Source organism: Fukomys damarensis, unplaced genomic scaffold (assembly GCF_012274545.1).
Source record: "Fukomys damarensis isolate Sample0158 unplaced genomic scaffold, DMR_v1.0_HiC HiC_scaffold_24, whole genome shotgun sequence".
In the NCBI taxonomy this organism is placed as follows: domain Eukaryota; kingdom Metazoa; phylum Chordata; class Mammalia; order Rodentia; family Bathyergidae; genus Fukomys; species Fukomys damarensis.
In genome coordinates this window covers 14475635-14488828 of record NW_022900936.1, presented here as the reverse complement: position 1 = coordinate 14488828, position 13194 = coordinate 14475635, and the positions used below count along the sequence as shown (strand labels likewise).

The window sequence follows — 13194 nt, the reverse complement described above, 5'->3', positions numbered from 1 at the left end:
TGCAATTTTTTTGGCTCCAGTAAATGAGGCTTATGCAGGCTAAGTACTTAGCAAATACTGTTTTTGTGAATGAATGAATGAAGGAATGTTTAAAAAGCAGTGGAGAATGAAGTGTAGCTCATTATTTTGTAATCAGCAGGCTCACTGTTAGAGCCCCTTGGACCCATCCTGACACTACTATGTCAGGAAGGAGAAAGTGTGAGTCCTGAGGGAAAGCTTCTCTACACAGTTCTGCTTTTTCTCCAAGAGAAGCCTGCAGTGTCCCAACTATTTAATTCATTTCATGTTTCATTAAACAGAGACTTCCATATGTCCAATGCTTGTTCTTTGGGTAGAAAATTTTGACTACCCAAACAAATCTTTTTCTCAATACTCTTTTAAGTATATAAAAAAAGAAAAGAATATTGTTTGCACTGTTTTTTCTTCTTGGGAAACTAGACTTCATTAGTTGTCTTTGTTAATAACTATAGGGACTATAATTTGTTAAAATGATCGCATACATTTGTGCACACAGAATACATACAAAGCATCTATTTATTTAAACTTGAAATAGCTGCCTATGTGTCAAAATGTGCTAGAAAACCAAATTAAATTGGCAGATTTATTGTACTGAACTTTCTTTTTATTACAATAAAAATTATATTAAATAAATATCTGAACTTTAAAATCATTGTATTCTACATTTTGTGTGTAAGAGTCCTAAAAGTGAATAATGATCCATTGTAAGCCATCCTAAAACTATACCTCCAGGATCCTTTTAGGACATCTCTAATACTTTCATGCTGTTTTCACTAAAAATGGCCAATGACAACTATATCTTGAAAAGAATAACAGTTGGGAGTTAAATCCCTCATGACCTAGACTCCTCCTTCGGAATTAAGGTCTAAGTTACATTAGGAATCATATGCTTTGACCTTAAGTGGACAGAACAGAATCTTGATGGATGAGTGGTGAAGATGAGAAAAAAATCAGTTATAGCCTTGGTGCAAACCATGGGGAGAGGGATATTTAGAACCCATCCCACAAACCTTCCAACCACCATCCTGCAGAAACCAAGGCATTATGCAGAGTGTCTTAGCAGAGACAGGCTTGGCCTATGGAAGACATTCATTGCTCTTCCTAGATCTCCTTGCATCCTCCTGATACTCTTCTTTGGATAATTTCCTCAAGAGTTCCTGAGTCCATTTTCCTGCAGACATCTCAAGGCGCAGCAAGTACTGGGGAGTTCTCAGCCCATTGAAAGCCCAGCTTCTCATCTTCGGGGGAGGCAAACGGAACCTCAGCCTACACATGAGAGACTCCATGAAGAACAAGCTGATCCTATTCTCCACAACTAAAACTGATTAGCTTTATCCAAAGCTCTGTACTGCATATGGACTTCTCCTGTGAACACTTCCCTAAAAACCTTTGTTACCGATATTTGTGTTAAAATCTGCTTCTGAGAAATCCCACTGTAGCCTTCTTAAGTCTCACTTTCAGACATCTCACTGTCAGTCCCTGAATTAGCCTTTTTTTTGTTAATATAAGGAAACAGCTAAGACAAGCTAAAAAAGAAAAACGTTTATACAGCTCACAATTCTAAAGGATCAAATATAAGGCACCCGCATCAGTTTAACTCTGGTGAGAGTCTAGCAGCCAAAAGTGTCACAATAGCAAAAGCACATATGGAAGCAAGAAATCCCATATAAAAAGAAGAAACCAGGAAAAGCTAAGGTCCCACACACCATTCTGAAGTCAGTCTACCCACCGTGATCTAAGGACCTCCCACTAGGCTCTGCCTGCTAAAGCCCATCAATAAGGATCAAACTTCCCACACATAAGCCTTTGAGGGCCACATTCAACCCATATCCAATGCACAGCAAGCTACATTCTTTAATCTACATGACAAAGAAATTGATAGAACCCCTTAATGACTTTTAGTGAATGACAATATTGCTTTCCAGGAAGCAGCCCATAGAGTTTCTCCTTTGATGTATTTTACTGATGTATTTTATGACATATTTTACTCAGGAAATATATACATGTGTTTGCCCATATTTGAATTTGTTCAGAGAAAATTAGATATAATCTTTAAATAATCTAGAATATTAACAGGTTTTCTTAAGAAGTGGATCTCCTTTTTGCATTGACTTCATACTTATGTGACTGTAGCCCCAGTAAAGGGGTGTTTTTCCAATCTTTTATTTTCTGCATGAGCTCCTGATATCAGTCCCACTGTGCCGTTGTGCTGTTGAGTTTCAGAAGCTCAGAGCTTGCACTTGGAAAAAATGTACTTTCCTTCTTGGCTCAGACAGGGGTGACAGCAAAGTTGTCCTCACAGGTTCTTGTCTGGTTCCCTCCGAAGAGTGTGTCCACTCAGAAGATGGGGTGAGCTGTGTAGGTGGCCTGTCTAAACTCATCAAAGCAGCAAGCTCTGTACACACACCTGGCCCAGGCAGGTCAACTGGTATAGAACGAGATGAACACAGTTTTTAGCATTAAGGGAGGTGTTTGGAAGGTCATTCAAGCCCTCTTTGCCCAGTTCCTACTTTCTAAGGAGAATTGAGGCTGCTTGAGGTCACAGTTTTGATGCAATGTCTGAAATCAGGGTAACCAGATTCTCAGTCTACCCTGCTTTATGAAGGACCAGATTTTGACTCTTTCCATTGAATTAGGGAATTCAATTTTCTTCCTGACAGCAGTGGTTTGTACACATGGAGACCTTCTAAGTGAGTCACAAGCTTGGCTTTTCAGACAGCAAATACTTACAGTAAGTGAAGTTAGAAATGTCCATTTTGTACCCTGTTGGCCAAGAAATTACCTACTATACAAAATTCTCATCAGCCCTGACATTGCTACCTGATGTTACAAAATGGAAATGCTTCCAAGGCACTATAATTACATGGCCAACCATATGCTTGTGACTTATACTAACAGAAACATTAAAATATTTCTGAATTTTTAGAAACTGAGTTTTTAGAAAAATATGAATATATAAATGAGTTATTTTTATTATTTTAATTTCTTTTTTCTCTCATATTGAGGATATTATTTTAATTTCTAATGCTTTCTTGACTTTGAGCAATTATTTTATTAGTAACAGTTATGTGCCATAGCAGTAATAAAAACAAATAATAGTTTTTGAATTTTTAATGTAAATGAATTGAGTTGGAAGTGAAATATGAAATTTGGATTTCATCAGAATTTTAATTAAACTTACTCAGGGCTTGGAAAAGAAAATTAATTGTATTTTTGTTCATTATTGTCAATTTGACTGGGTCATAAGGTGTGTGGATATTTGGTCAAATGCTATTCTGGGTGTTTCTCTGAGTGTCTTTAAGTAATTTAAGTATAAATTGATGGCCTAAGTAAAGCAGAATGACCTCCTAATATGGGTAAATTCCATTTGGTAAATTGAATAGATAAATATAATGAGAGGCTGGCCCTGCTCAAAGAAGGGGCAAGTCCTTCTTCCTGACTGCACAAACTAGAGCAAGTTCTCTCTTGCCATCAGTGTAGAGGTAACATAAGCACTTTTCCTAACTCTCAGTCTTTCAGATTTTAGATCTTAGATCTTGTTTGGCTCTATAATTGTATGAGCCAATCCCTTCTAATAAGTCTTTTCATGTATATACACACATATATATTATTTGTGTTATTTCTCTGTAGAACCCTGACTCATACAAGCAACTACAATGTGCTAGAAAGTATTACAAATTTTACCCAAAAAAGTGATAAGATATATTTTATCCCCCATATTTTGCAAATGAGGAAATAGAAGCAATATAAGTTTTAACCACTGAACCAGAGAATAGGCTAGTAAAGAATATTTCCTGGGTTCAAACCCAGGTCTGTCAGCTATAAAGGTTGCATTCGTCATTCCACCCTGCCTAGCCAAAGTATCACTACTTTCTTTTCATCATTGCATAGGTATTTCTAAAATCTCCTTGTCCAGGGGAAAAATGAGAATCAAGACCTATTATGTAAAGGTACAGAATCCCAATGATGAATGTAATTGTATTGTATACCTAGATTGTACCAATAAACTCAATAAAAAGAAAAAAAATCATTAAAAAATCATAAAATCTCCTTGTCCATTTGTCTACTTTGGTAGGAGAGTAGAATGGCCAGAATTAAAAAGTTTAATATGCTGGCATTATACTGTGCCTGTTGAGTTTGATTCTTTTTTTTTTTTGTACAAGTCTATATATGTACAGTTTTTGGTAGGATAAAGAATTGCCCTTACTCTATACTGACCATAAAATAGGTCTTTGAATATTGCTCCCCTATGCTGATTGGTTATGGACCATGCGAGATTGATCCATGAGTTGATGCATTTGTGTCAATTAACAACATGAATAATTTTAAGCATCCAGACCTTAGTCTTCTCTTGCTCATAGCTCCTTGGCACCTCCATAGAGCCAAAGCAAGATTTCCATTTGAAAATCATAAGCTTTGCAATGTACTTCATTGCTGTGTGTTTCAGTGCTAGGGTGTTTTGCCAGATCCAAAATCTCATTGAGTTCAATTGTACACAGATATTAATGGTGAGCTCCAACCACTATGAAAGCAACAAAAAGGCAGATTGCTTCATTGTGTAGTGGCTTCATTCTGAAGAATTCTCTTTGGAGTCAAGTAGATGGATGCCTGCAATAGATACGAAGTGCAGAGTGCAATTGAGAATGGTAACATGTGTCATTCTTAAATACTTTCAACTTGGCTACTTTTAAACCAAATGCCTTGAAATGTGCCAAAGATTTTTATGCTAATTAAAAATAAAGGCCAAAGGGGAGAAAATTAGAACCAAGACCTGTCATGTAAAGGTACAAGATCCCAATGATGAATGTAACTGTACTGTGTATCTAAAATGTACCAACAAACTCAATGAGAGAAAAATAAATCTCTGATACCAAAATAATAATAATAATAATAATAAAGCCCAGGGAAAGTTGGATTTTTAAAAAACTAACAAATTTTAGCTATTTAAACATGATTAAAGATTTTGCTCAATCACAAAACCATATTTTTCCATCCTTATGAATGCCCAATCCATTTCTCCATGCTTAAACATTTTTGTACATAAATACATATGTAAATAGACTGTATTTGTGTACATGTATGAATTAATGGAAGTATCATGTGTGTTTTGTGTTTACATGTGTATATCAAGCATGAGACTGCTCATTCTGAGGCCAATTTTGAATGGAAATTTCTATAAACCTTATAAGTAGCTATATAGGTGCCACAGCTAGGACATTTCTATTTCACTACCAAAATACACCAATTACCAAAATTACAGTAATCCTGTTCCATTAAAGGTATCTATAATACTTGGAACTAAGAAATTTTAACCTTTGCCTATAAGTGATTTTTTCAAGTACACTAAATTATCTTTGGCCAACTTGTTAAACCAATATCTTCATGACAACACACACACACACACACTCACACACACACTTTCATTCACACAACTTGGTTCAGGATAAAAAGAGAGAATATGTCTATCACTTTAGAAAGTAGTACTGAAAGTGCCAGTTAGAATATCCAAAATGTGCAAATCAAAAACACAACTTGGAGTTCTAACATATGTACAAGAGACTGCATTGTAATATGCCTGGCCAGGCAAGCCCACATATTAGGAATTTATTCTATGATTTTTAAGGATGGGAACAACTGTGTAGGGTGACAGACAAAGTTGATGATCTCATAAGTGGAGGCTCAAGACAGAGAAAGTTTGGTATATCCACTGGCCAGGGAGGAAACCACCCTATGAGAATTACATGCCAATAAGTAGGATGGGTGTGTGTTAGTCACTTTTCCATCTCTGTAACCAAATACCACAGAGAAACAACTTAAAGGAGCAAAGATTTGTTTTGGCTCACACTTTCACAGGTTTTGCTCCATTATCAGCTGAATCCAGTTGAGAAACATCATGACAGAAGGGTGGTAGAGGAGAGCTGCTCAGTTAATGACAGCTGGGAAGCAGAGTGAGAAAGAGCCAGTGACAAACTATAATCATCAAAGCAATAGCCCCAGTGACTGTATTTGTCAATTTGTATTCAAATAAACAAAAAACCTTTATTCACTTCAGGGCTAATATTTTTTTTTAATTTAAAGCAACTGAATCAGAACATAGGCAATATCCTCCATTCCAACTTGTAGTAATCCTAGATACATGAAACTTGCTAACTAGTACGTACATTTGTATTGTGAAGCGTCACTATAAAACTGTATTTTCCTCAGAGAAGGGTACCCGCAACTTTGCTCTAGGAGGAAGGGCATTGCAGTATTTTCTTGATAGGTGAACATTTTCAAGAGGGAGCAAAATACTGAAGGCTGTCTTTTTTCTTGCATACATATTATGAGGCCCTGTTGAGGCCTCTGTCTCTCTCTCTCTCTCTCTCCCTCCTTCCCTCCCTCCCCAAGATGGTTCTGTGTATATATTTTTGAACCAAGTCACATACTTATCTCACAAATGATAAATCACATGCAGTTTGCAAAATGAAAACTGCCCAATGTATCTACCCTACCTGTGAAAACATATCTTTTATATTAAATTCATATTCTTATCCCCTGATATTTACATTTTCTACTGTAGGACATTTATTTCAACTTTTGGCTAAGGAGCATATTTTTAGTTAAGTTTGTTGTTTTTACCTTACTGGGTTTTCTTTTCCAAACAGAAAAACTTGAGACCTGTCCATCAAACATTTTAAAATTCAACAAAATCTTGACATTAAAAAGTCTTCCATAAGTTTTCAGAGTGAAAAATGTGATTGAATATATCAAGCCAAAGCCAAGATTTCAACTTGAGTCTTCACCATTCTCTTGTGCTCCAAGAGTATTAGGAAAAACACGATAGGCAATTTGTAAAACTAAATGACATGTTTTTTTGGAAGAGAATTCCTTATATAAATTAGATTATTGAGTATTTCACTGACACAGGAGCCAATAGACTATGGAATTTAATAGATGACATCTGACTTAAATCCAGAAAAATCTGTTATCGGAAATAGCACAAGAGCCTCCTCCCTTCAGCATGCAGCGTGGCCTCACCTAGAAAAGTGATGACATGAACATAGATGTGAGTTTCAAAAACACTTTTGCAGGGTGAGTGATATTTTTCAATATTTGAATCACTGACACTAAACTCCAAGTAGATTAAAGATCTAAATATTAAAACAGAAATACTAAACTTGCTGGAAGATAAGTTAGGCAGAACTCTTGAAAACATTGGCATAACAAAAGACTTTATGAACAAATCCTCGGTGGCACAGGAACTAGCCCAAAGAATCAACAAATGGGATCTCATCTTATTAAAAAGTTTCTGCACTGCAAGAGAAAACACCAACAGAGCTGAGAGACAGTCTACAATGTGGGAAAAAAATTTTACCTGCTCCTCAGACAAAGGACTATTATCTAGAATATACAAAGAACTAAAAAAATCAGCCCCCCCAAATATAGAGACCTAATTCAAAAATGGACATCTGAAATGAACAGGCATTTCTCAGACAAAGAAGTAAAAGCAGCAAGTAAATATATGACAAAATGTTCCACATCACTGGTCACTCAAGCGATGCAGATGAAAACAACACTGAGATTCCACCTCACCCCACAAAGAATAGCTGCTATCAAGAAATCAACCAATAACAAATGTTGGCAGGATGTGGGGAGAAAGAAACGCTTCTCCATTGTTGGTGGGAGTGCAGACTGGTGCAACTACTTTGGAAATCAATATGAAGATACTTCAATGGACTAGAGGTTCCATTTGACCCAGCCATCCCTCTTCTGGGTATCTTTCCAAAAGAATTAAAAGAATCATATCACAGTGATATAAGCACACCCATGTTTATAGTGGCACAGTTAGTAATAGCTAAAACTTGGAAACAGCCCATTTGCCCATCAGTTGGAGACTGGATAAAGAAGATGTGATTTTTCTATAAAATGGAGTACTGTTCAGCCATAAAGAATGAGAAATTAGGTCTCTCCAGCCACCTGCTCGGGCCCACCCGGCAGGTCAATGATCTCCCCTACTGCATGCCAGCAACTCCAGCAAGGAAGGTAGCTGTGCAGGCGCCCTTGAAACCCCCCCCCCACATTCTCAAGCCTCCTGATTGGGCCAGTCCTTGGCCCCACTCCGCAGAGGCATAGGTGGTCATGAAGGGTATTTTTCTGAGCTCCCAACTTTGAACATCTTTAAAGAAAGGGCAGGGGAAACCTGTAGTAGAACTGAGTGGAGTTCAACCCTACAGGTTGGGAAACTCAATTTAGGCCTTGTGGACAGAGGTCAGTCTGAGTCGCGGGGACTTGCCATTGGCTAGCTGAGATCAGGGGATTCGGTTCTGCACATGGCTGTACACATGGTATAATATGACAACAGAGACATAGTCTGAAAGAGGCCCTTCAAATTCTTTTTTTTTTTCTTCTTTGCCTCATTCCACCCCAAAATTTCTTTCTTTTTTCTGTCCTCTCTTCCAACTCAGTCTCTTGCTCTACCATATTACCCCTTATCTCCCCTTTTATTCTTGCTCCTGCCCTAACTCAGACTTCTTCTTTTATTATTTTTTTTTTTTCTTTATGTTCTTTTCTCCTGTCATTTTACCTCACTCATGGCTCCATAGCTTCAAGGGAAGGCACGCCCCTGTTATGTTAAGGGGATATATTCTTCTCCTTATTCCTGCACTCTGTCTATCCTCTTTGAAGTTAATAGTTTTGTAAAGATAGTATGGTCATTCTACGTCCTCTGGCTTCACTTCAGATCTTCTCCAATTCTTTCACTTATCTACTCCTCTCATCCTAAATCAGTCTAACACCCCATCCTAAATGGTAAAGATGCTATATTGAAAAGCATATTCACTGCAAACATGTTTTGGACTGCTTCTTGATATTAATTTAAGTCACATGGTTTAAAGGTGATAGATTAATGACTACTACAACTGGTCAATTTGCAAGCTGTGCTTCATCCTATTGGGCTGCTGAATGTATCAATTGGGATAAAGGATTCTGATTGATTTAATGAGTTGTTTTTTCTGATATTATGAAAATGAAGATGTCTATGAATCATTACAGACTCAAAAGCTAAAACGCAACTATATCAGGAAGATTTAAGTAATAACCCATAAATTAAACCAAGGACAACCCAACAACAAAAATAAATGAGAAGAAACTTAAGCAAGACACAAACACAGATTTCCAGTTCACCATAGCAAACAGTAGGGCAAATGAGGATGAAAATTATGATAGTGAACCAGCAGGACACCCTGGACCCATAGCACAGGAGGTAGCAAAACAGATCAATCAGGCCCTAGAAAAATTCAAATCAGAAATAATATCCCAGTTAACCAGAGAGATGGTGAGCAAAATGGAAGTCATGATTTGAGACTCTAGAACAGAAACTGACAAAAAAAATAGATGAGCACAAGACTATGATAGAAGCCATGAAGACACAGCATAAAAAAAAATAGAAATAATGAATGCCCAAAAAAGGAAAGAAATGGAATCCATAAAACAGATTCAAACAGATACCCAGGAGATTAAAAACTCTATTGAAATTGTACAAAACAGAATAAAATATTGCAAAGATAGAATTTCAGAAATAGAAGATAGGATTGCAGTCAGTGATGGTAAAAAAAGAGGTTTCTCAGCAACAGTAAGGGATCATGAGAAATTGATCCAACAACTGCTAGATGATGCAAAGAAAAATAATATAAGACTGATAGGAATCCATGAAATAGCAGGAGAAAACACAAATGACTTAAAAAAGCTGTTCACAGAATTAATGACAGAAAACTTCCCAAACAGAAGGGAAGAATTAGACATACAGATAAGTGAGGCATATAGGACTCCAACTAGCCACAATCCAAAAAAAATCTACACCTAGACATATAATAACCAAGATCCCAGAAATCCAAAAGAAGAACAAAATACTATAAGCAGTAAGAGAAAAGAAACAAATCACATGCAAAGGAAAGCCCATCAGAATCACAGCAGACTTTTCAACACAAACCCTTAGGTCAAGGAGAGCCTGGAGTAAGGTATTTCAAGTCCTAAAAGAAAACAACCTCCAACCTATACTGATGTGTCCTGCAAAACTCTCTTTCAAAACAGAAGGGGAAATAAGATACTTCCATGACAAAGAACACCTGAGAAACTTCATGAACACCAAACCAGCACTACAAGAAATTCTAAACAATATCCTAGAAAAGGACAATGATGGTCACAATACCATGAGGCCTAATACAGCAAATCAAGCAGGCAAGGCAAGAAACTAAAGGGAGAGGAGAGAAAAAGTAAAAAGAGTCAACAAAACGACTATAACATGACAATAATAAGTCAGAACATCAATGTTAATGGCCTCAATTCACCAATCAAGAGAAATAGACTGGCAGAATGTATTAAGAAGCAAAATCCAATGATATGTTTTATACAAGAAACACACCTAGTGCAAAAGTAAGCCCACAGACTGAAAGTGAAAGGATGGAAAACAATTCTCCACACGTCAGGAGCCCAGAAAAAACCAGGGGTAGCAATCTCATTTGCAGACAAAGTAAATTTCAAACCAAAACTCATTAAGAGAGACAAAGAAGACCACTACATCCTTGTAAAGGGAACAATTCAAGAGGAAGAGCTGACAATCATAAACATATATGCACCAAATATAAATGCCCCCAACTATATAAAACAAATATTAAGTAACATGAAAAACCAAATAAGCACTAATACAATTTTAGTGGGGGATTTAAATACCCCACTATCACAAATTGACAGATCATCTAGGCAGAAAATCAACAATGAAATAATAGAACTGAACGAAGCTTTCGAACACATGGACTTAATAGATGTCTACAGAGTATTCCACCTCACAAAATCAGAATATACATTCTTTTTGGCTGCACATGGATCATTCTCCAAGATAGACCACATATTGACTCACAGAACAGGTCTGAATAAAGGCAAAAGAATTGAAGTCATCCCCTGTATATTATCAGATAATAGTGCAATCAAACTGGAGATCAATAGCCCAAGAAACTGTAGGAACTTCACAAGCACATGGAAACTGAGTAACACTCTACTGAACAATCAACGGTTTATGGAGGAAATTAAACAAGAAATTAGACAGTTTTTACAAATAAATGAAAATGCTAATACAACATACAGGAATCTATGGGACACAATGAAAGCAGTTCTATGGGGAAAATTAATAACATTGAATGCCCACACTAGGAAAATAGAGCAAGCTCAAATAAACAACCTAATGATGACTCTTAGACTCCTAGAAAAACAAGAGCAAGAAATACCCAAAGCTTGAACAAGAGAGGAAATTATAAAGATTGGAGCAGAAATCAGTGCAATGGAAACTAAGAAAATGATACAAAAAAATAAATGAAACAAAGAGTTGGTTTTTTGAAAGAATAAATAAAATCGACAAACCCTTAGCTAAACTTATCAAAAAAAAAGGAAAGAAAAAGCTCAGATCTATGCAATCAGGAATGAAAAAGGCAAAGCCACAACAGATCCAAAAGAAATCCAGAGGATCATTAATACCTACTTTGAGAACCTGTACTTTAATAAAATGGAAAACACACAAGAAATGGACAGATTTTTAGACACTTATGAATTATCAAAGTTGAACAAAGAAGATAAAAATATTTTAAACACCCCCATTACAGTCAGTGAAATTGAAAATGTAATTAAAAATTTACCAACAAAGAAAAGCCCAGGTCCTGATGGATTCACTGCTGAATTTTACAAGACATTTAGAGAAGAACTACTGCCATTACTCTTCAAACTTTTCAATGAAATTGAAAGGGAAGCTATACTTCCAAATTCATTCCTGGAAGTAAGAATCATTTTGATTCCCAAACCAGGGAAAGACGCAACTAAAAAAGAGAACTACAGGCCAATCTCCTTAATGAATATAGAAGCAAAAATCCTTAATAACATACTAGCAAACAGAACACAGAGGATTATCAAGCAGATCATACATCCTAACCAAGTCGGATTTATTGCAGGGATGCAAGGGTGCTTCAACATACGTAAGTCAATAAATGTAATACATTATATTAACAAAGTCAAGGACAAAAACCACAGGATGCTCTCAATAGATGCAGAAAAAGCATTTGAAAAAATTCAACACCCATTCATGATAAAAATCCTGCAAAAAATTGAAATAGATGGTCTATATCTCAACTTAATAAAGGCTATCTATGTAAAACCAACAGCCAACATAATATTGAATGGCCAAAAACTGAAAACCTTCATGTTAAAATCAGGAACAAGACAAGGATGCCCACCACTCTTCTATATAGTTCTGGAAACATTAGCCAAAGCCATTAGACAAGAGAAAGAAATTAAAGCAATAAAGATAGGAAAGGAAGAAGTTAAACGTCATTATTTGCTGATGATATGATACTCTACATTGAAGACCCAAAAAACTCCACCAAAAGACTTCTAGACTTAATTGACAGATTTAGTAGAGTAACTGGATACAAGGTGAACACCCAAAAATCAATAGCCTTCTTGTATACAGATAACAGACTCACTGAGAGAGAAATTAGGGAAACAATTCCCTTCACAATAGTATCCAAAAAAATGAAGTATCTAGGAATCAATCTAACGAAAGAAGCAAAAGACCTCTACACTGAAAACTGCACTCTGAAAAAAGAAATTGAAGAGGATATAAAAAAAATGGAAAGATATCCCCTGCTCCTGGGTAGGAAGAATCAACATAGTGAAACTGGCCATACTATCAAAACTGCTATATACATTTAATGCAATGCCAATTGAAATTCCAAAACTGTATTTCAGAGAACTAGAAAACAGAATTCAAAAATTCATTTGGAACCAGAAGAGACCTAGAATAGCAAAAGCCATCCTAGGCAACAGACACATGGCAGCAGGTATAAGAACTCCCAATTTGAAACTATACTGCAAGCCACTGTGATAAAAACAGCATGGTACTGGCAAAGAAAAAGGCCTGAGGATCAGTGGAACAGATTGGAAAACACAAAAGCAAATCCAGATGTACTCAGCTACCTCATCTTTGACAAAGGAGCTGATCATCCTCAGTGGAGGAAAAGGCAACAGACAGCAGGTATAAGAACTCCCAATTTGAAACTATACTGCAAGCCACTGTGATAAAAACAGCATGGTACTGGCAAAGAAAAAGGCCTGAGGATCAGTGGAACAGATTGGAAAACACAAAAGCCAAAAGCA

The 13194-nt window shown here is 36.4% G+C and overlaps 1 long non-coding RNA gene across 2 annotated transcripts in view; it reads right to left on the bottom strand.

Moving 5' to 3' along the window:
- Positions 1-704: 704 nt before the first annotated feature.
- LOC104851410 overlaps positions 705-13194 on the bottom strand; it is a 148829-nt gene continuing 136339 nt past the window's right edge. Inside the window, exons 6-7 of one of the 2 annotated variants that reach the window (XR_002024851.2) lie at positions 4358-4626; positions 705-2443 (exon numbers count right to left, since the gene is read on the bottom strand). This is a non-coding gene — a long non-coding RNA (uncharacterized LOC104851410). The remainder of the gene's footprint in view (positions 2444-4357; positions 4627-13194) is intronic. The other variant, XR_004518771.1, reaches the window with a different exon arrangement.